Consider the following 25,441-nt stretch of genomic DNA (forward strand, 5'->3'; position numbering starts at 1 on the left):
CAGTGTCAGTGGCGTACCGTGGGTCACGGCATTGGGGGGGGCACCAGCAAAAATTTCGAGTCACTTAGTGAGCGCGCAAAGCGCGCTCAGTTGCCAGGTATACTGACCTAATAGAGACATTTTAAGGACATGCAGTGCCATTAAACGGATACGTATCTCACTAATTAAATAATGCGAGCGCGAAGCTCGAGCTGAAAATTTTTAGACCTAAAAAGGGACATTATAAGCAATTTTTTTGTAATCGTGATACGTACCGGATCCCTAAACAAACAATTCGAGCGCGAAGCGCGAGCTAAAATTTTTGTATAATTATATTGACACCAAACAGGGACATTTTAAGGACAATTTTTTTTTAATCCATTGAAAGCATAAATATTTCACCATAGTCATCTAATGCTAGTGCCATGCTTTGCTGATTTTATTAGAATTACATCTCAACACATGAAGTCATTGTAATCATGATTAACATACGCATCTCACTAATCAATTATTGCGAGCGCGAAATGCCAGATGAAAATTTAGGAACCTGAAAAGGAGCATTTTAAGGCTTGTTTGTAGGAATTCATGAACGTATTTCACTAACCAATGATGCGAGCGCGAAGCTCGAGCTGAAATTTTTGTATACATTGAACCCAAACATGGACATTTTAAGGACTATTTTTTAGGAATCCATTAAGAGTATACATATTTCACCATAGACATCTACTGCGAGTGTCAAGCGCTGCTTCGCTGATTTTGTTAGAATTACATCTAAACACATGAAGCACTTTTTGTAATCATTGTAATCATGATTATCATACGCATCTCACTAATCGAATACTGCGAGCGCTAAACGCGAGCTGAAAATTTAGGAAATTCAGATCTGAAGAGGGGCATTCTAAGGCTTCTTTGTAGGAATTCACTAAGACCGTAAGTATTTCACTAACCAAATGATGCGAGCGCGAAGTGCGAGCTGAAAATTTTTATTATTCAGATCAGAAAAATTGACATTTTAAGGACTGATTTTGGGAATTCATGAAGAGCAGACACCTCACCATTCAACTAATGCGAACGAAAGCACGAACAGGAAATGTTTTATACTAAGACCTTTTAGTAGTCATGAAAAAGAACCATAATATTATCACTATTACCTAAAACAATAATAACCCGAATTGCGAGAAAATATATTTGGTGTATATTGACTTGAAAACGGGAGGTTTTAGTACAACATGATTATATATCTCGTTAAACTGTCTATGCGAGCACCAGGAACAATGAAGACACATGCCCTGAGAAAATAATGTTTCATAAAGTTATGAAAAAAAACTTCTTATGTAATATAACAGAACATAATATATTATAATGAACAATAATTTCTTCTTTCCCACTACGTTTCTCTTCCTTTCCCCCTCTTTTTCTCCCTTTTCCCGTTTTTTTTTTTTTTTTTTTTTTGCCAGACGATTGGGGGGGGGGGGGCACGTGCCCCCCCCCATGCCCCCCCGTAGTTACGCCACTGTGCAGTGTCCACAATGATTGTGTTTATTGATGTATTTTATCTAGTAATGCCTTTGTTAGCTTTTATCCTTAGTCATGCTTTAAAGGTAAATGCTAGTTTTGGTAACGATAGCAAAATGAGTTCGTACAGAATCCAATGAAATGACCACCAAAGTGTCGAATTGTATAAATAAAACGCATGTGCCAAAGGATTCTGGAAGAAATTGTGAAATTGCTGAGAAATCAGCACATATAAGCACAGGATTCGGGTAGAGCGTCGGGCCCGACGCTCAAAGCAATAATTATACACTGTCCCACGTGCGTCTATCTGTGTTGGGGAAGTTCGTCTGAACATTTTTCAGCGTAGATTTCAAGATTTCACAAAGTTCAGTTTATGTAACTGTACCAGATCTAGATCCTCGATGATATACTGACAATTAAGCCTGGTTTTACAGACTTTCTCGTGAAATCAGTGTTTACTGCAACTACTGGAATTTCTCTTTAACTGTTTGTTTTATAGTGTGTTGACAATATTGATGTTGCTACATGAATTTGACTGTTTAACAGGTTTTAGCTTTTTTAGCATACATAGGGATGTCTTCACGGCTATTAGAGTTTTCCCCCTTTTTGGTTGGCTTGATATACATTAGGTCTTGTTGATTGACTATTTGGTGTGTGTTTTGCCTACAGATAAAAGGGTAGATGAGATGTTGGTTATTCATTTATTTATTTATCTTATGTGTTTTGCCTACAGATAGAAGGGTAAATAAAATCTTGGTTATTTATTTATTCACGCTTGTTGTACATGTTGTATAATGGTTAAAGGTACATTATGCCTTTTAATTAGTTTTATGTAGTAACCATGGTAATGGCCAATACTTTGTATTGATACTGATCTGTTAACTTACTTTGATTAATATGTGATACCTTCCTTGCAGGTCTACCGGTATGTTTTCCGGAATCCATGGTTTGACGAGATAACTACAGAATATAGTTTTGTTTTACCTTTTTAAAGAGTGAATTAATTTTGTCGTTTAGAAAGTAATTGTCCCCCTAGCCAATTGGTTTGAGGTTGACTTAACTCCAATGGAAAGATAGAGAAAAGTGGTTGCGCCAATATGTTATGTTTGATGTGTATTGTGAAATGTCGCCCTCTGCGAGGGATGATGTCTTATCGGCCCTTACGACCCTTATAAAAAAAATTGAATGGTATACCATTGACTACCATTTACCATACACCATTGATATACCATTGGAATACCATTCGCACAGCACCCACCATACACCAATGGTATACCATTCAAGCCCCAATGGTATACCATTGGCCTGCCATTCACCTTACACCATTCACCGTACCCCATTCGCCTACCATTCACCATTCGCGTACCATTCACCGTACACCATTCGCGTACCATTCACCGTACACCATTCGCGTACCATTCACCGTACACCATTCACGTACCATTCACCTACCATTCGTCATACACCGTACACCATTGACCTACCATTTACCGTACACCATTGGCCTACCATACACCGTACACCATTGACCTACGGTCACCTACCATTTACCGTACACCATTGGCCTACCCTTTCACTGTACACCATTGTACACCATTGTCATACCATACACTCTTTACTATTGGTCAACCATTCAATTTACAGTTACACCATTGGCCATACACTATAGACCACATGTGTACAGTGAATGGTAGACCAATGGTTTACACTGAATGATAGACAGTAGATCAAAGGTGTACAATGTATAGTAGGCCAATAAAGTACAGTGAATGGTAGACCAATGGTGAACAGCATATATCTGGGGTAAATGGTAGGTTTAATAATGGATTAAGTATGCACATGAAAAAAAATGATGAAAACAGTTATTTCAAGAACGTCAATAAAATGTTTTTACTATAAGAAGTTTAAGTAGCATAAATAGCAGAGTATTCACAAGTATAGACTTTATAATTAAAGCAAATAAGTTATGTAATGAATATATATGACTTTGCTACTCGTTGACATCTATATTCTATCAATCTTGGTATCTAAAAATAAACATGCATCAAGACAGAGTTTGATTGAAAAACACAACAAATGAAGACTAACATTTCCAAGAATAAACCTGTTCTCTCTGATTGCTTTTTACATGGATTGAGTACCTGGCAAAACCACTGTTCTGCATACATTAATAAAACATTTTTTTTTACTAATAAGTTTAAGTACAAAAGAGTATTGGCAAGTATGGCATAAAAGCACCAGTATTATGAATACATGTGACTGTGCGACTCTACAAGAGATCAATGATTGCACTCCAAATAGATATTATGTTAATCTTCCTATAAACAAATTTACATGAAAGACAGAGTTTAGACAACAAACTAATGAACACCAAATTTCGAAGATTAAACTCAAAATGTGTGATAGCCTTCACATGGCCAAATGAATAAAGGGTACCAAACCTAGAAGAAATGAAATATCCCCAAAAGGGGGAAAATAGTACCCCCCCAAAAAAAAAAAAATAGAACCCCAAAATCGTTCTCTATTTTCTTTTCACCTAAAAAGATTATCAAACGGCGTGTTTCTACATAGAATCGTTAAAAGGTATTACACGCGTAAGTATCCAGAATCCCGGAAAACTTTCCTGTAAAAACAGACGCGATGCGGTTTATTGATAAACTGCATCGCGCAAAATACGGTTTGTCATAACCATCTCTGAGAGGTGGTTATTGCCATGTTAATCCGTTTAACTTTTCTGTAAAAACACGGGGCAAAATAGCGTATTGTGTCTGGCGGAAGTGCTTGAACCAGGAAGTGCAATTTCGCAGTATGCATATATTCTGGCCTTTTCAATCTCGCCAGCTGATCGCGCAATGTGTATACCTGCTACATTGAGTGAGATCTACCATAAATTTTGAAAATTTCCCTACCAAGATGCAATGTGAGGTTATAGGTTGAATTTTCCGATTTCCGCCGTATTTGTGACGCGAAATGCGAATTAATCAGATTATTCAGTCTGTAGAAACAGGTTGGTTTAAGGGCGATAAGGTTTTTTCGAATCGGGTAAAGATAAACCGTTTTTTAATGATTTCTGTAGAAACACGCCAAAAGTTTATCATAAATACAATAAAGATACATAAAGAAATAAATGATATATCACAAATAGAAAGAAAATATATTAAAAATAGGAAAAAGAAATAATTCAATTTGGAACACTGAAAAAACAGAAGAAAAATAGAGACCTCTTTTTCTAACATTTTGCAAAATATATAGAAAATAATATACACAAGATACCCACTTATTTCTTTTTTGTCTATTTTTGTTGTGTTGAATCAGATGAATTACTTAACTATGTGTGAGAAAAAATAAGATTATTGTCTTACACAGTAAATCAGTAGTCAATCGTAAATTCTTACAACCTAGCTGACAAAATTTGAATTCATATAATACAAAAAATATAATAATTGGGATCTTGTATATTAAAGGTCAAGTCCACCCCAGGAAAATGCTGACTTGAATAAATAGAGAAAAATCAAACTAGCATAGTGCTGAAAATTTCATCAAAATTGGATTTAAAATAAGAAAGTTATGACATTTTAAAGTTTCGCTTATTTTTCACAAAACAGTGATATGCACAACTCAAATGAGAAAGTTGATGATGTCCCTCACTCACTATTTCTTTTGTTTTTTATTGTTTGAATTATACAATATTTCATTTTTTATAGATTTGACAATAAGGACCAACTTGACTGAACCATATAGTATTAAACAATGCTAATTCCACATGTTCAGGGAGGAATTAATCGTATCACTTGACAATGAGGAGAAAATTAAAATATTTCATATTTCCTTAAAATACAAAAGAAATAGTGAGTGGATGACATCATCAGTCTCTTCATTTGCATACAGACCAGGATGTGCATATAACTGTTCTGTGAAATTAAGCGAAACTTTAAAATGTCACAACTTTCTTATTTTTCATCCGATTTTGATGAAATTTTTTAGTGTTATGCTTGTTGGATTTTTCTCTTTTTATTCAAATCAACTTTTTATTGGGGTGGACTTGTCCTTTAATGAGGACATGCAGAGAACAGTTTTACCAAAAAAATAACAACATTAATTCGTCATAACTTCGTTAATACTCATTCAATTTTGATGAAATTTTCAGTGTTTTTTGTTTGTCTGATGTACACTTTGTGTTTGAATCACATAACTTTTAAATGTGAGTACCTAGAGTAGAGTACCTAACCCTTAATTAAAATGGGTTAGACGACCGATTACATTTTACCTATAACATAGTGATAAGGAGAATGAAGGGGACCATAGAAAGAAAGCATGAGAAAAGGGGAGATTTAGGTAGGAAGAGAATGAATCAGAAAAGCATAATGTTGACAATTTCATTAAAATCTGATAACGAAGTCTTTAATTTGAAAGTTTAGCAACATTTTGGGAAATATTACTGAAATGTGCACACGATCGTCAGGAATATTTGTTAGGCTTATGTAATAATATGAATTCATATTTCATATTTTCATACACGTGTGTATGATTTGTCCCACATATCATGAAGTGATTTCCAGCAATGCATATGTTCACATTAAATACATTTTCACTCCACTATTTAGTTCTTGGAGGTCAAAATGTGAATAAACAGGACTTCTTGTTATAAAATACTAAAGAACAAGTGGGGATATGACATCAGCTTGTAAATTGCGGGTGCGTCGTGGTCAAGTGGTTCTGTCTCTCACCTTTCAAACAGAGGGTCGTGGGTTCAAATCCTAGCAATGGTGTTATCCTTCAGCAACACATTTATCCACACTGTGCTGCACTCGAGCAAGGTGAAGTGAATGGGTACCCAGCAGGATTAATTCCTTGAAGCTGTAATAAGGAATATAGGATGAAAACAATGCAAAGGACAATATGTCAGCTACAGGTTCAAAACATCAAACATCAATCAATCAATGTGTGCAAGCTTTCTTGAGAAATTCATATATTTTTTTCTAAAATATCGAGAAATTTGCATTATACACAACCCTTCAATTGAATAGTACCAATTAACAAATATCAACCAAACATTTTGTACAATGTGATAAAGAGATTCATGTTTAACCATAGATGAGCAGAAAATAACCCGTTATATTAAATGGGAAGTTGCCCAAATGATGACAAATACCATACCACATGCATACCTGGGGCCAAAGTGTCCACCCCCAGCCAGAATATCGATTTTTTTTTTCCGGGGGGGGGGGGTGTTAGAAAGGACGTGTACTCCTATAAATGGGGATGACAGTTGGCCTTTTTCAGGATTTTTACCATTCCTCACAAGTTGTTTTTCAGCTATGCCACTGCAGGAGTACAATATGTTTTATCTAATGAAGCTTTGCAATTTTTTCTAATGAAGTGAATTCTTACACAATTACCTCTCACAAACTCCAGTTGTTTTCTTTAAACGGTTTTCTGTGTTCAGCACCTGTAGTATCCTTCCCTGATAATCCTGGACCATCTACATTATCATCCAGTGTATCCGTCGTCCAATCTTAAATGAAATAAAATCAATTTGAGCGTTGGAAAATATGCATGTGCAGATACAAACAAAAATATAATACTAATATAGTAAAACTTCCTTTAAGCTCAAAAATTCAATGTTTCACTCATATACAGCATCATTATCATTGTTATTTCAATATACCCAAGATTTTCTGTGTGTGCATGCTGGAAATATCTAGATCAATATAACACAGTTACTCTGCTGCATAACGTGTTTGGATCATCAATCATGTAGATAAGCAAGAGAAAATTATCTAATAGATAAAGAATGATCTGAAATCATATTTCCAGAGCAGCAGTTTTCAAAAGGTAATCAATTAATTGATAACATTCAATATAATTTTCTTGGTATTGACAATCACAGTAGCGGATCCAAATGGGCACAATTGACATGTGCCCCCCCCCCCCCCCTTGAGACCAATAGTCAATGGCCCGAATTCGAAAAGGTGGTTTTTAAAACCCCGGTTGAGTCCATGGTTTATGGATATTTCCTGTATAAATTACGCTTATTTTACTGCGTATATCAAAATATGTCCAATGCTGATGCGCGCTTTTGTCACAGTGCGCCAAATTGATGCATGTTGCTGTGGTTATCCACGCTATTTTATTCACAAGTCCACTGTTTTTAATTAATGAGTCCACTATTCAAACAGTGGACTCATGAATAAAATAGCGTGTCTTACCATAGTAACAGGCGTCAATTTAGCGCACTGCGACAAAAGCGCGCATCAGAATTGGATATTTTTTATACACGCGCCAGATACGTGCTAAATTAAGCGTAATTTATACAGGAAATCTGCATAAACCATGCACTCAACCGTGGGTTTTCAAAACCACCTTTGTGAATTTGGGCCAATGTGTTTAATGTAAATATGGCGTCTTTACACAAGAATGTCCCTCCTTTTGAAAGTTACAACAAATATTTCCAATGGAAATATATACCGTGTTTACACTTAATCGGCTTTTGCATCAGCTCGCGGTTCTGAACCGCGAGCCGATGCAGCATCGGATTTTTCATAGCATGTAAACACGATTAACTTGCATCGGCTCGCGGTTCAGAATCGGCAATTTGCACCACCAAAGTAGTTGATTCTGAACCGCGAGCCAATGCAGAATTGGCCTTTTTACTACGTGTAAACATAAAACTTATTCTGCATTGCCAATGGGTGCGCATTTCATTTACTTTACCATTGTGACGTAATTGTAAGCGCACGGATCCAGCGTTGTCTTTATTTACCGTGTTTACACTTAATCGGCATTTGAATCGGCTCGCGGTTCTGAACCGCGAGCCGATTCAGCATCGGCTTTTTCATAGCGTGTAAACGCGAGCAACTTGAATCGGCTCGCGGTTCAGAACCGGCAATTTGCACCACCAAAGTAGTAGGTTCTGAACCGCGAGCCGATGCAGAATCGGCTTTTTTACTACGTGTAAACAGAAAGCCGATTCTGCACCGGCAATTTGTGCGCATTTCAATTACTTTACCATTGTGACGTAATTGTAAGCGCACTGATCCAGCGTTGTCTTTATTATGACGTATATTGTAGGTATGCGTATCATTTCAGGTTTTTTGCATCGGCTCGCGGTTCTGAACCTACTACTTTGGTGGTGCAAATTGCCGGTTCTGAACCGCGAGCCGATTCAAGTTGCTCGCGTTTACACGCTATGAAAAAGCCGATGCTGAATCGGCTCGCGGTTCAGAACCGCGAGCTGTAACAACGTGTAAACGCAATCCAAATGCCGATTCTGCATCGGCATTTGGTTCAGAACCAATTGCCGATTAAGTGTAAACATGGTCATTATGACGTATATTGTTAGTGTGCGCATCAATTTAAGTGTTTGACACGCGAGCCGATTCTGCACTGCTAGCTGTAACAGCGTGTAAACGCAGTGCAAGATAAACCAAAAGCTTTTGGTTCTGAACCAAAAGCCGATCAAGTGTAAACACAGTAACTGCCTCATACACAAGTAAAGATCTCTTTTTTTTGTGCTTGCTAAAGTTTCCTTGGGAAAATGAGCCCCCCCCCCCCCCCTTGAAAAATCCAGGATCCATCCCTGGGCAATCATATGCCAGTGGGTGAATTCTATACATTATTTTGGGCAAGTTTTGATCAGTAAATAAATAAACACAGTTAAAAAGTGATCACAGGAAAAACTTAATCAAAAAAATATAATTAGCTTTAAAAATGGATATGCCTAGCCCTATGAAAGGATCTCAGATTATCCTCCCGCACTAATGCAGTTTCACGCCAGCCAACTTCGAGCAAAATTTTCCACCAGAAATTGTCGACACACATTTTGAGTTCAATACACAGTGTGCCCACCACTTTTCCAAACATCACGAACGGGAACGGCGGTAGTTTGGCTCCATTCCCGACGTTATCATAATGGTGGGAGCCATGCCGGGGTGGAATTTGGAGACCAGCGAGTTGGGGGGATTTTCCCCATGCCAAGCCGGTCTGGGTTGAGAGCTTAAACAGCGAAGATCAGAAGCTGTTATGTCCCCGAAAAAATACCAAATAAACACTGAGATAATGTGACCATTTACCACTATTCATGAACCAAGCTCATCTATTTTCTCAAATAATCTAACTTAATTGATCCTTTTCATGAATTTCAGCCACTTTGAGCAGTGGAAACAGCATTATTTTAGCTTTGATCTCGACGTCTTAGTTAAAATTCTGAGTCAGATTTTGCCAAACGAACGGAGAGGGCAGCAACACTGTTGACTTCGTGTTTGCACGTTGTAATTGCTAACTTCAGCAAATATCCAAATAAATACGGTGGAGTGAGACCCTAAATGATAAATCTGATAATTCGAACGATGAAATCATGGTGGAAGCCGGAATAAAGATGTTCCTGATGCTCAGTGAATTGATTCGGACAAATATTAAGGTTAAATTAGTTCGCTAACATCGCAGGGTACGAAAGTGCATTCGGGATTAGCGGGGCCAGGTTTTTCCTAGGGCTGCAGCAACGGTGTTGAGCGGTGGCTCCAAGTTCCGGACCAATCCAGGGCCCAGATTTTTTTTGCTAAACTTTCCGAGCCACAACATTATACATTGGGTGATTTCAAGTACGGTGTTCGGTGTTGGTGTTGAGAGCGTGAAAAGGCTGCTGAACCGAACCCCAACACCGAGCTGAGTTCAGAGGAGCAATACCGATCGCGTTAACGATATCCTATGACGTCACGCCTCTGCGCTGCGCTGCTGATCATCTCAACTTTACTCGAGAAATTCTCGACGACGAAAGTGAAATCGGGAAGAAATTGCAGTAAAATCTTATCGTACAGAATGCACAGGTTAAAATCACTGCAATAATCAGAAAGGATAAATATAATTTTTCATTAAAATGTGTAAAACTCTAATGATTTGCGCTCATCTTAACTGTAATAGATAATTTTACATGAACTGTTCATGAACTACAGTTCATCAACACCAACACCAAACTTGAAATCACAATTTTCCCAATCCCTGGGGGTTGGTGTTGGTGAATAGGAAAATTGCACGTAGATCGTCAACACCAGCTGTAATGCTCGGTTCAGCAGACGACATTCAACACCAGAGCTCAACACAAACTGCCGTAAATACGTCACATTTTCCGAGGTCAATCCAAACACCAGCGTGATTTCAAGTACGGTGTTGTAGCTGGTCCCAACACCAGATTTCAACACCGTACTTGAAATCAACCATTATGTTATCGTTCAAATTCTCAGTCACTTGGCTTGGCTTCACCGTAGTTTATAAGGACTGAGGTTAGCGACCAAAAGATTTGTCTGCGGCAGTTTGCATGATTTCGTTACGAACTTTAGTCCATATCAAAATTACGGCAAAGCAACGCATGAGGATTCAAACAATGATGTAGAGATCGAAGCCAATACAGCTGTTCCCAATATTTGGGCATATGGACAGTTTGGACACTCAAATGCAATTCAGACTTGCTATGACATTTTAGAACAATATTTGGTGGGGAATTTTGCTCGAAGTTGGTCGGTGCGAAATTAGTGCCCAATCCCATGGAAAAATCCCAAGGAAAAAATTCAGGAATTGTGATTTTAGTCAGCTGGCCTCAATTTCTAAAGTATGTTAATTCCAAACAGTTGTAGGATTTCTCTGAATAACTATTGTAGCCTCTCTAAAAAAAATTAATAAGAATCGTTTGTCACTCTCTCCAGTCACAGTTCTGCACACAAAGTGCACATTTTACCATTGAAATTGCATGCGCAATAAGTGGTGCGAGCTTTTTAGGGCCTGCGTAGCCTTTACTTTATCATGTTTTAAAATTTAGGACACCTTACCATATTTCACCTGAATACTACCATGTCCATGTCATCTTAAATTTACCAATATTATCTACCAACAACAACAAATTATAGGCCTCATTCCAGAGCATTATTTTTCGGCAAGGTTTCCATTTCAGTGAAAAAACGTTGTGCAGTAACCAATGCCATGGCCTAATTGACAATTTGACAGTCAATGTCATGACATTGACAGTAGTCAGTACCGTATGGGTACTAGTATTCAACCCGGCATAATTCAAAGATTTTGACATATTCCCCAAAATATTTAGAAATAGGGAATTTATCTTAATTTCACACCTTTGTTATTTCCAGGGTAATCTGTTGTCGATATTTTCTTTGTCAATCTGTCGACTGTATGCGCGGAGGATCGAATTATGCGGCGATGGCCTTTTGCACTGAATGGTACTAGTATTCAACCTAGTGAGGATTGATAGCAAATCTCAAAAGGGTTAAGATTGCTAAATTAGATCTAGATCTATGTAAATTTCTGGCTTTGATTAATTCCCTGTTTGGTCTCATCTCAAATGGTCTAGTCCATAGTCGGATGGGACAAGGGCAGATTGAGAGACAGGGCCATCTTTCATCGCTAGGTTGAATACTAGTGCCGACGGGTTGAATACTAGTACCAAAATCCGTCGCCGTATAATTCGATCGCCCGCGCACACAGTCAACTGGTTGAAGAAAAAAATAACGGAAAAAGAATAACCAGCATTTCCTCTTGGAAATAAGACGGGTCTGAAATTCAGGTAAATTCTATATTTCTATATATTTGAGGAAACTCTCCAAACGGGTTGAATACTAGTGCCCTTACGGTACTGCACTGTACAGCATTAATTTAACAAGTCATAAATTCATACCGGTATTCAGAGATGGTGTTGTAAAACATTGACAATAAATATCAGGCCATACGAGCGAATTACTGTCTCAATGCTTGGCTCAGCTCACCTCAGCCAATACAAAGCATTACGCACCCCCATAATCCATATCGCCAGAGCCAGGCGTGTCCCGGCCCGCGCCAACGGGGCAGTGACCGTACGGTGGCAGTGGTCGTGGCCGTGAATCCCCGTACCCGTGGCAGTATGGTAAGACCACCACATATCGACCACCTCTTTTGAAACCGACCACCTTGCGCGCGTTAAAATTATTGCGTATTACAAACGATACGCGCGGGAGAGTAGGCGCAGTGTCCATAGAAACGGTAAGAATCGATTTTACGAGAAAAAAAGAAGCAACAAAAAGTAAAAATTTAGTAGAATTAATCAAAATTGTATTGACCAAACCCAAAACCCGCTGAAAAACCAAGAAATCCGATAGGAAACGGCTTTAGAACAAATATCCGTCGTCAATCGTCGAATCATGCGTCGGAGCTCGCAGTGGAAGTAGTGAGGCGATCATTTAGCATGTTGACGTCATAGAACTGATTTGAAAGAGTAAAAATATTTCGCCACCGCGACAAGAATCGGCCGTAAACTTAGTGTACCGCGGGTGGTCGGTTTCAAAAGACGGGTGCAAATGAGCAATTGGAAAATCGTCGCATTCGTTGATCGTCGATATATACGCAAATTGAATCGGAGCCGCCGAGCGAAACATGGGAATCTGATCTGCTCAATTTTCTGCACAAATGAGACGAAAACTGGGTAAAATTGATGAATATTTTCGCAGATATGATGCTTAGAAGATTAGGTGGTCGATAAGGGGTAGTTCCAACCATACAACGACATCTAACAGTAACAGTAACATTCTAAGAAAATCAGGCCGAGCCACTAACTACGAAAACAATATCAAAGAAAATTGTTATCTAACTTACTGTTTAGCCTATTCTGCGAATGACTTTGAAGTCGTTGTTCGAATCTGACCTGTGTTCCTTTAGTTTATGATGAATTATCGACGGACTTATCAACAGCAAGACAGTGGTTGATTGTTTTTTTTTCTTCAAATATTGCAATTGGCGGTTACATGCGTACGGTACGGTACGTGCGCGCGCGCGTGCGAACACTTACATACATAGAGCGAGCTAGCTAGCAGCGCAGCCAACACATCCCGATATGGGGGGGGGGTAAATTGAGACCAAATCAGGGGGAGGGGGCTTCTTCGCCAAGATACATCCCGATATGGGGGGAGGAGTGAATTGCATGTAAGACCAAATCAGGGTTGTCTTCTTCTTGATTGGTTCTGGGTTAGCAACCATGCAGTCAATTTTTGCCACTGCTTTATCCTTTGAAAGGATCTATGAAAAAATAATTTTTCTCAATTTTTTTTCTGTTCTATATAATTCCATGTCTTTCTTTTTTTTCTTTCCGTTTTTTTTCTTTTTTCTCTTTTTTTCTGTTCAATCTTTCTTCTTTACTTTGTCTTAGTCTTTTTCTTTTCTTTTTTTTAAATTTATTTTTCTGTTTCCTTTTCTGTTTGTTTAATTTCGCTTTTGTTTTGATTGCAATTGAGAATTTCGTTCAGTAGATTTTTTTCTGTTACATTGTATGGCGGCAGGGAATTTTGTTGGGGGGGGGGGGGCAAGACAATGTAACAGACAAATCATATTAGTTAAGCAAGTAATGACCGGCCTAGAATAGCTCTCTTTATAAACACCGTCCATAAGGGAGAAAAAATAATTGAAATATAATTTGTAAAGGAAAAAAAAAAGAGGAACGTTTTATGATCGAAAGCAGTAGTAGCGATATATAAATTGGCCGAGAGGGGGCTTTGGTCGTTGCAGACCAAAATCAGGGTTTGCCGATGGGAATTTCGATAGGGGTTGGGGGAGGAAGACAACCAACAGTGAATTCATTTTAAGAAAAATAATGACCTATGAGACATTGTAAGAAACTTGCAATTGAACGCAAGTCAATTTCAAACTCCAAAATCAGTTGAAAGTCATACTTTTCATTGCAAACTTGCAACTGATTTTTTTTTCCTTCCATCAATAAATCTATAAATTGGTTTACTTTAGATGAAATTAGTCTATCACTTATAAATTTGCAACCGACTTTTGGGATTGACTGCAAATATTTTCTTGCAACATCCCATAGCTCTCTTTATAAAAAGTGGCCATAATTAAATAAGAAAATTAATTTAAAAATAGAATAAAACTTAAAAAAAAAAAGGGGGGAGAACGTTTCATTAAAAAAAATGTATACCGTACAGATAGGGGAGGTGGTGTGCCGTTCAAATTATACCAAGAAACAAAAAGAGAACAGAAAAGATGGTGAAATGTACAATTTTCTATTTAGTACGATACGCATCTTGTTCATGCTCCCAAAAACTTGCATGTATAAATTTTAAAATTTTAATTGTAAATGATGACTATATTCTTCCCTTTCAGGAGCGGCTGTGAAATAATTTGTATGTTGATATTAAGGTACAATAAAAACTCTTTTTATCAAATAAGATTTCATTGATTGATTGCTTTTTTTTGCACTCAGTGCATCAAATATAAATTTACAAAGTAATATGTACAATTGTAAAATATAACAAATTAATATCATTGTACTTGTAGTATAAGCACTGGATCTTACCTAAACGATTAAAGGCCTTTCACTTAGCAGACAAAGACAATTTAAAAGAAGGCAAGAGACCATGTTTACCATCGTGAGCGATTAGGCTTGATTTGGGGAAGCTGTTCGCATAAAAGTCACAAATCAAAAATTATAATAACTCTAATTACTTTTAATCGTTGATGGATTTTCTTTAAATCTTCGGAATTGTGTTATTGGGTAATGCAATTGGGCATACCATTCACCGTTGACATATAAATACAACTCATTAGGCACACACCACTATTAAAGCCATCATTAAGTTACAATTTATCTTTTGGTACTCAATTCACCTTTAAAACACCTATCCATTAAGGCACATACTACTGAGACACATTTACCATACCAATCATATATAGGCACACACCATAACATTGGATACCACTGAGACACCATTTGGTATGGTAAAACCGTTCACCATTCCACCATACCTTTGGAGACACATACCACTAAGACACCATTCGATACCACTGAGACACCATTGGGTATGGTATACCATTCACCATACAAATCATACCATTAGACACATACAAATGAAACACCATTGTATACCATTGAAACACCATTTGGTATATGGTGTACCATTCACCATACAACCATACCATTGAAGACACATAATACTAAGACACCATTCGATACCACTGAGACACCATTGAGTATATGGTATACCATTCACCATACAAATCATACCATTAGACACATACAAATGAGATACCATTGTATACCATTGAAACACCATTTGGTATATGGTATACCATTCACCATACAACCATACCATTGAAGACACATAACACTAAGATACCATTCGATACCACTGAGACACCATTGGGTATATGGTATACCATTCACCATACAAATCATACCATTAGACACATACAAATGAGATACCATTGTATACCATTGAAGCACCATTTGGTTTATGGTATACCATTCATCATACCAATCATACCATTAGGAACATACCACTGAGACACCATTGGGTATATGGTATACCATTTACCAGTAAACAGACTACCACTTACCATTAAACACGTACCATTGAAACACCATTTAAATACCATTCACGTACCATTTACCATTCAATTCACCATTCAACTACCATTCGCCACCATTCAAATACCATTGGCGATTTTTATAAGGGGATGGCCGCGCACAATAAATGAGGTTTGCCCTAAAGTTGGTGTAATAAAATTGTTATTACTGTAACTGGTTTCCCATCTCCTTTATTCCTTAATGTCGTAGACATCTCCATTATTATAAGCCACGCCCTAAATATGGCGTCGTTTACAAAGGCACGTCAGCATGCCCTATTTGGACAAAAATATATAAATACATAAATCCTCTAATATACGATTTTTAAAAGAACAAACTCGATAAACATAGTCCCAAAATTATGTAAGCTACGATTAAAGGTTATCAACTCTCAAATGTGATCAGTTGAATATCGAAACAATAGCAACCCGCTTCAGATGTCTAGAAGCATCAAAATAAATCAAATCTGTACCAACATTGCACATAATCATGAGGAAAATTGCACAAAATTTAATTTACTGTATATTTTAATCGATTACCTAATTTTCGCTACAATAATGCTATAATGCGAGTTATAATTAATTGCTACGTATGACGTACCATATCTAAGCCGTCTAAAACATGGCTATGCCAACGCCAACACGTATAGCGCCCACTGGCAAACGGCCTCGTCGGCTGCTATTTCAAGAGTGTCAATGGACGTATGAATTGAATGTTGCCTGACGCATCACTAAAAACAACTAACACCGGTATTCGTGCATTCCTCTAACAATATAGTTCCACTTTCAAATAAAAAAACATTATAATTAACAATTCTGTGAAACTGATCAAATATAACAGTTGCGAATCAAGGACTCTACAATTTCATTTAAAACTGGTCCTAATGCAATAATTTCCATTATTATATTTAAGCAGAAATTATAACTCATAACGGTTGATTCCAATGACAATTTATTCGAATATTCAATCTAATTAATCCGCATTTAGAGCCCGGATCTAGAGTATCCTCAAAATGGTAGTTTGACACTACACGGACAAAGGATCAGGGAATAATTTTGAAACTTGTCTTTTGAATTAATTGTCAACCTTATAAACGCTTATAAGGTTGACAGTTAATTTGTTTCTGTTTCTGTGATATCATGAATATGTAGTTCTTGTATTGTATTTGCTTCGTATAATTGTAATTTCATTAATTTTGTAAATCGTTGTATGTAAACAGGGCTAGCTCTTTCGTAAAAGCAGGACTTCAGGCGAAAAAAGGCCTTAAAAGACTACCCTATCTTAAACAATACTGAATAAAATAAATAAATGAATAATCGTTGTTTCCTAAGTTCAAAGGCGAATAATTTATGCATACTTTCCGAGTTCTAGTTTTATTGGCTTCCTTTATCACTTTTCACACCATAATTAGGAGCTGTTTGGGTTGATTGGCTATTAATTATAAAATACATGTATCATTCCATGTGTTTCCCTTGAAATAGGCCTAATAGGCCTATAAACGGACAGGTGTTAATGCAAAGTATTTAAAAGAATTTCACCCCGAGAAGACAGGTAAAAATGCCATATAATAGCAATAATCCCTATGTAATCACACCTCTAGTTTTTTAGATGCAAATTATCGTTCATGTTATCAATTGTAATGATGTTTGACTCTTTTCCTCAAGATGAAGGCCAGAGACAGCATCCCTTTTGACAGCGTAACAATATACGAGCAAAGCGTACATCCGGGTACTTTTGAAAATATAGACCCATCGAGCAATGGCCGACCATGCTCTGCGCAATCACAGATGTTAAGTACGCGCGCCTATTGCCAGACCGCAGTCTAGCAAAATAGTGATATATCTGTATGACTCCACCTCTATACAGTAATACTGCACTTGAAACCATCCGCCGTATTCTACACCACCCATAATCAATTGTATCCTGAATTGAATATATACTATGGGAAATGGAAATTACACATACACACACGCAATCTCCCTCACACACACACACACATATATATATATATACATATATATATATATATATATAGGCGCGATATAGGCGCGATAGCTCAGTCGGTAGAGCGGGGGTTTCGGATTCCGGTGACCCGGGTTCGATTCCCAAGTGGTGCGCTAGTGCCCTTTGGTAAGGCATTTATCCTCATTACCAGGTCCCTCGGAGAGGACCTTAAGCCGTTGGTCCACTGGTTGCTTGCTCACAGGCATTCGTGCTTTCTTAGCAGTCAGGTAAAAACAACCTCGGTATATATATAATATTCTATTATGTTATTAATGACAATTAAACAGTGCTCACCTTCATCGTATTATCCATCTTCACCCAAAGCGAGTATTTCTGCTTTTCATGTTCATTGCATTCACGATATACATACGTCATGGTTTACTGGTTGCTACGCTACGACACTAGTACACTACCTTTATACAGGGGCTAGAAGCGGCATAAAGCTTCGCACCAACGCCCGCGTGTATAATCATGCAAAATCATATTCACATCATTAAGAGCCATGTTTTGTCAGGCAAAAGTAGACAACCATACACTCTGTGATGTTATTTCCTTCTAAATAAAAAAAAAAAAAAAGCTCACAAAGGCCAGGGGCGGTATTCTGAAAACGTTCTTATTAGGTGGTCTGTCATGAATATGACAGATCACCGTTCATATTCGTCAGATTTTACTTTATTTATTTTTATTGCCAAATTTTGTTCCCACTTTATCTCAAAATCGGGCTTGTCAAATTTCTTGATTTTCATGTCATGTATGGAAATTATTATGGAATCGCGAAACGAAACTTTTCAAGGTTATCAAATCATGATGACGTCATCTAGGTGCCATTTTGTAAAATTAAATTATTGATCATATCATCGCAACTAATCATCAAAAATCATCCATATTTGCATCATATCAAGTTCAGGTGACAGGTCATCAGGACATGTCATCAGAGGTCATGCAAAGGTCACGACGCGCACGTACGCGCGCGTCAAAATTTTGAAATTCCCCAAATCAACCGTGGTCAAGTTTGGGTACGTTTCAGACCATTTTGAGCATGTCAAGAATTTGCGCGCGCACAGGTATGCGTGCGCGTTCTTGCACCTTCCATCGGTATGCATCTTCGAGTCGTCATTTATTTTATGTCTGTCCATTGTCCATTATCTTCTGATTAATTTGATACCTCATTCAGCCTTTTACGACCAATAATACGGGAATGCGCCTCCATTCAAATTTGCATGTCACGCGCGCGCAAACTCGCAAAATAAGTCAAAAGTGGGCAAAAATATGCCTATATAAAATTCACTGTAGCTCTTCAGGGAGTCCGTTGACCCCAAATTTGTCTTTCTCTTGGAAATAGTCAAAATCTCATCTGGAGATTGCGTAATTACGTCAAAATTACGTTAGAAGTGAAAATTACACATTTTCGCAATTACGTCAACGTATTTATTCATATTTGACCGTATCTTCGTTATTACTGGTCAATTTTCTCGCAAATTATAATATGATGCAGTGAAGACAATTCTTTACAAATAATGTGGGAATGATTTTCACTTTCAACCACTGCATCAGTTGTGTTATGACCTGTTTAAGTTTTTGCAAATTTTTTCTGGACCTAATTATTGAGAATTTTTTTAAGAAAATGCCTTATTAATCAATTGTACGGTCTTGCTGAAAATTTCAAGCCCACTTGCCTTGCAGTTTTTTATGTAGGACATTTTTTTTTTTGCTGGAACCTTTTAAGGGGCAGTTTTAACATTTAAAACATCATTTATGTATTTTTTGGCAAACGCTGCAATATTGAAACGCTATTTGGTTGATAAATTTCATTCAGGACATTTTGCGAAAATTCCTGGATTTTTTCTATTTGGTTATTTTCTCTAAATATAACATATAACAAATTTTCAGATACCTTGTGAGAAATGAAAAATTGTGCAATTAGTTAAATACACATTTTCCCGAAATTTTGTGGGAAAATTGCCAGTATTTGAATATTTTACCTGACTTTTTTTCAGTATAATCATCAAGAAAGAATTTTCAAGTAAATGTTAAAGTCATACACAATTAATAAATGGATATTGAAAATTCTTGACGGAAAATATGATAAGAAATGTTTAGGAATTTGCAAAAATTTTGCAAACATTTCCCCCCCAAAATTCTACTTCATTCTTTTATCAAATGCATCACTGATGAGTTTTGAAGTGATGCTGTGAAATTGTAGCATTGCGAAACTTCTCATTAAAAATAATTGAAATTTAGCAGAAATTTTGAATAAAAATATTTAAGATATTTTAGTTTTCAAAAAGTATCACCTATGAATTTTCAAGCATTCTGTGAAATTGATACCCACTGACATTGTGAAAATTCTTGCTTGAAATCTTAAAAGAAAAATTGCTGACAGTACAAAGAAATTTTTTTAAAGATTTTGCATAAAAAACATGAAACTGTCGATTAAAAATTAGCTGCTTTGAAAATGAAGGCACCTTTCATTGCGCAATTTTAGAAAGCCAATTTCGGTAAATCGTCTGAAATTTTTGAGGAGTTTTTAAGGTATTTTACGTACTCCAAACTTCATTTCGTATTATCACCACCATCATTATAATCATCACGGTTGTCATCACCACATTAATAATCACATTTAGCAATGGTCAAAATGTATTCCTATGATGTCTATGATCAAGATTATCAATCATATGTAAATGATTCATTTCATACAACATTAGCCGACACTCAATGAAAAATCATGACAGACCACCTAATTCGTCCTCATGACGAATTAAAATCTAGTCTTAATTTTGTTCTTATCTACGGCACGATCTCAAATTGGTATTCTGAAAACGTTCTCATCTTTTTCTTATCTTGCTAAACATCCTATGCTGAGCGCGTAAACGTATTACTCGCACATATAATACAAAATCGTGCTAAAAAGATAAGAACAAAATGAAGATAAGTGGTATTCTGAAAACGTTCTTATCTTTTCTCTTTCTTATCTTTCACGATATTTATGATAATATTTAAGATAGCTAGAGGGTTATCACATCTCACGATGTCCTCGTTCTTTCTTGCTCAAACTCGATGGTCACTAGTAGTAACAAGTACCCACAAGTATTCCTCCCACCCTTTCTTTCATTCACCCTTTATTTTGCCCGTCTCTTTTTTCTATCCCTTTTTTCTTTATTTATTTATTTATTTTCTCTTTTTCTTCCTTTCTATGTGTCTGTCATTCTTCCTTTCTTTCATTCTTCCTTTCTTTCATTCTTCATTTATATATTTTGTTTTATTCTTTTCGAATCTTTTAATTTCTTTAATTTTCTTTTGCTTTGTTTCATTTATTCTTCATCTCTCTTCCTTTTTTATTTTCCCTTTGTGCTTTTTTTTTCTTTGCCCCTTTCTCTCATCCTTTCCTTTTTTTTCATTTTTCTTTCTACATTCACTTTTTTGTTATCTTTTTATTTCTTCCTTATTTTTTTATTTCGTCTTTATATATGCTTTTCCTCCCCCCCCCCTTTTTTCTTACTTTCTTCCTTCCCTTAATTTGTATTTTCCCTTATTTTTCTCTTTAGGTGGTCTGTCTATGACAGATCACCTCTTAATTTCCTCAGAATTTTCTTTATTATTTCTTTATTATTTATTTTTAGCACCTATGTTTGTCGCCAACTTTTCTCCGAATTGGCTGAATCAATTTGGCTGATTTTTCTGTCATATATAACGTCTATTATAGAGACGGCATACTAAGCTTTTCAAGGTCATCTGATTACGATGACGTCATCTACGCGCCATTTTGTAAAATTCTCAATTTGATCATATCAACATAACGGATCATCAATAATCAACCATATTTACATCACATAAACTTTAAGTTAGAGGGCATCTGTCAATGTCATCAATGGTCATGTAAAGGTCATGACGCGCGCGTACGCGCGCGTCAAAGCCCAAAAATTCCCCTAATGGCCTATAATTTTTTTTTGGGTACGTTTCAAGTCATTTTAAGCATTTCAAAAATTTGCGTGCGCGCGCGTTTCCGCGCGTAACGCCATAACGCAACGCAGAAACACAGTTTTTTATATATATCATTGCATTGATGATATAATTCTGAGCAATTTGCTGCCTTGATCAACCTTCTACGACCATCAATAACGAAAAAAACACCCGTTAAAGTTTGCAGCACGTGTCCGCGCGAGCTCTCACTACAGGCCATATATGGGCAAAAACATGTCTATTGAAAATTCACTGTAGCTCTTGAAATAGTCCGTTGACTCCAATTTTTTTTTCATATATCGATAGAGTATGAGTTGTAGATTTGATTTCATGTCACCATTGTCCCTCAATTTGATCATGACGTCATTAAAATTGCGCCTAAACTGAAAATTTCATTTTTTTTTTCAAAATTGACGTCATCAAATTTATGCAAAGTTGATCATAACTCCGTAAATATTGATCGTTTTTCGCCCAGATTTCGATATGTTGTAGTTTAGAATGTACTCTTTCTCCTCATATGAATTTTTTATTTTGAAAAACGCATCATGGCGTAAAACAGCGATGAAAAGAGGCATGTAATTTTTCCTCATTTTGCGTGTAATCTCTAAGGGACATGACTTTTTCTCAAAACTAGATTCTACATTCCTCTATTTCGTGAGCTATACCTCTATTTTTTCTTGTTAGATATCCCTGAGCTTTTAGTATGTTGTAGCTGAGATTCTTAGCTTTCGGAAATGTTGCCTTTATAGTTCATTTCTTGATCAGATGCCGAGATCATGCCCGTTTTTCGCTTGCAAAATTGGATTTGTAATTCTCAAATTTCCTCACGTGTAATCTCTATGGGAACGTATAATTCCTATGGGTAATATCGTGGCTCAATGGATAACGCACTTGACTAGCGTCCTCGGGGGCGCAGGTTCGAGTCCTGGGGCCTGTTGTATCAAACTTTTTTCCTGAGAAAACTCTGGTAAAAACTGAAAACTAAGGTTAGTCTGATTTCTGTTATTGACTTTAACACAGGGCAAAAACTCAGGTAAAAACAACCTGAGTTTTCTCAGGTAAAAAAAAATATGCAACGGGCCCCTGGGGTGAACAAGATGATTTTTTTCCTTTTTTTTCGTTTTACCACCTCGTACATGATTCTTTATGACAATTAAAAGGTATAAAAGTTAAAATTTAGCAAGATAAAACAGATTATAATTACTTTTTTTCATATCACATGTATTTTGCGTGTAATCTCTATGGGACATGACTTTTTCTCAAAACTAGATTCTACATTCCTCTATTTCGTGGGCCATATCTCTATTTTTTCTTGTCAGTTTTCCCTGAGCATTTAGTATGTTGTAGCTAAGCTTGTGCTAATTGTACTCTACTTTTTTATCAGATGCCGGGATCATGCCCGTTTTTTGCTTGCAAAATTGGATTTGTAATTCTCAAATTTGCTTACGTGTAATCCCTATGGGAACGTGTAATCTCTATGGGGAACATCGTGACTAAATGGATAACGCACTTGACTAGCGTCCTTGGGGTCCCAGGTTCGAGTCCTGGGGTAAACAAGATGATTTTTTTTCATATTTTTTTTAGCACCTCGTACATGATCCTTTATGACAATTAAAAGGTATAAAAATTATAATTTAGCAAGATAAAACAGATTATAATTACTTTTTTTCATATCACATGTATTGTCATATTTAAAGAGACCTTTTTCACAATGCTTTATCCACTAGCGTACCTACGGGGGGGGGGGGGCAGAGGGGGCAGAGGGGGCAGACTGCCCCCCCCCCTGACGAGTCACAACCCATGCAAGGGACATATCCCTGCCCCCCCCCCCCCCCCTGACGAGTCTTGAAGACCTTTTTTTTTTTTTGCTTGTCAAATTTTTTTCTGGTACGAAATCCTTTCATCTTTTTTTTTATTTCTGCTTCATTCTGACACTTTTCTGTCTTCTTCAATAATTACCTACTTACTTTCTTTTCTTCATATTTTATTCTTTATTCGTACCTGCTTTATTTACTTTTTTCTTTACTTTCTTTCTTTATTGTATGCACGTGTCTCGAAATAATAATCAGTCATTGCGTTTAATACCGTGTTTACACTTAATCGGCTTTTGCATCGGCTCGCGGTTCTGAACCGCGAGCCGATGCAGCATCGGCTTTTTCATAGCGTGTAAACGCGATTAACTTGCATCGGCTCACGGTTCAGAACCGGCAATTTGCACCACCAAAGTAGTAGGTTCAGAACCGCGAGCGGATGCAGAATCGGCTTTTTTACTACGTGTAAACAGAAAGCCGATTCTGCATCGGCAATTGGTGCGCATTTCATTTACTTTTCCATTGTGACGTAATTGTAAGTGCACGGATCCAGCGTTGTCTTTATTATGACGTATATTGTTGTTGTGCGTATCATTTCAGGTTTTTGCATCGGCTCGCGGTTCTGAACCGCGAGCTGTAACAGCGTGTAAATGCAGTGCAAGATAAACCAAAAGCCGATTCTGCATCGGCTTTTGGTTCTGAACCAAAAGCCGATCAAGTGTAAACACGGTATATATTGCCTATTTCGCGCAATGCGCCAGAAACAGTGTACGCGCAGCGCCCATGATATTCTCTTGACATAAGGGACGCTTCTATTGGTTTAACTGCCAATATAAAGCGCATTTTTATTGGTAATATCCTTAAAATGGGCGTGTTGAAGATAAAAAGGAGGCAGTCCTTACAAAGATAAGAACGCGTTAAGAAGATTTTCAGAATACAGCGTCTTCTTATCTCAATGAGATAAGATAAAAGATTAGAACAAAGATAAGAACGTTTTCAGAATACAACCCTTCTTAACGCGTTCTTATCTTTGTAAGGACTGCCTCCTTCTTATCTTCAACACGCCCATTTTTAAGATAATACCAATCAAAATGCGCTTCATATTGGCAGTTTAACCAATAGAAGCGTTCCTTATGTAAAGAGAACATCACGGGCGCTGCGCGTACACTGTTTCTGGCGCATTACGCGAAATAGGCATTTTATACGCAGTGACTGATTATTATTCAGGGGCCGCGGAACGGTTTTCAAAGTGGGGGGGGGGGGGGGCTGAGCCAAAAGTGGGGGGACTGACCCTCCAAAAAATCACAATCATATGGTCATTTTTATATTCTTGTACACGGTTTTCGGAAAAAGTGGGAGGGGGGGCTGAAGCCACCCCAGCCCCCCCCCCCCCCCCGCTTCTGCGGCCCCTGTTATTTCGAGACACGTGCACAAAATAAAGAAAGAAAGAAAGTACGGAAAAAAGTTAATAAAGCAGGTACGAATAAAGAATGAAATATGAAGAAAGAAAGTAAGTAGGTAAGTAAGAAGACAGAAAAGTGTCAGAATGAATCAGAAATTAAAAAAAAAAGATGAAAGGAACAAAGCAGAAAATAATGAAAAAAAATAAAGAGTAAACAAAAGTAAGCAAGCAAAAAGAAATAATAAATAAAAAATAAAAGAAAGAAAAAGGAATGAATATAAGAAGGAAAATGAAATAGAACTATTATCAAGGATAAAGTAAGGAAGAAAAAATAAAGAACGAAAACAAAGAACATAAAGGAAAAAAGTAAAAGGACAAAATAAA

General features: G+C 37.0%; 1 long non-coding RNA gene across 1 annotated transcript; it reads right to left on the bottom strand.

The window, feature by feature from the left end:
* Positions 1–5,483: 5,483 nt before the first annotated feature.
* Positions 5,484–13,225, bottom strand: LOC129268850 (uncharacterized). The gene is made up of 3 exons (XR_010294594.1): positions 13,126–13,225; positions 6,894–7,009; positions 5,484–6,351 (listed from the first exon to the last, which is right to left on the bottom strand). It is a non-coding gene; the product is annotated as an uncharacterized LOC129268850 (long non-coding RNA).
* Positions 13,226–25,441: the final 12,216 nt, after the last annotated feature.

This window comes from Lytechinus pictus, chromosome 9, assembly GCF_037042905.1.
Source record: "Lytechinus pictus isolate F3 Inbred chromosome 9, Lp3.0, whole genome shotgun sequence".
NCBI classification, from domain to species: Eukaryota; Metazoa; Echinodermata; class Echinoidea; order Temnopleuroida; family Toxopneustidae; genus Lytechinus; species Lytechinus pictus.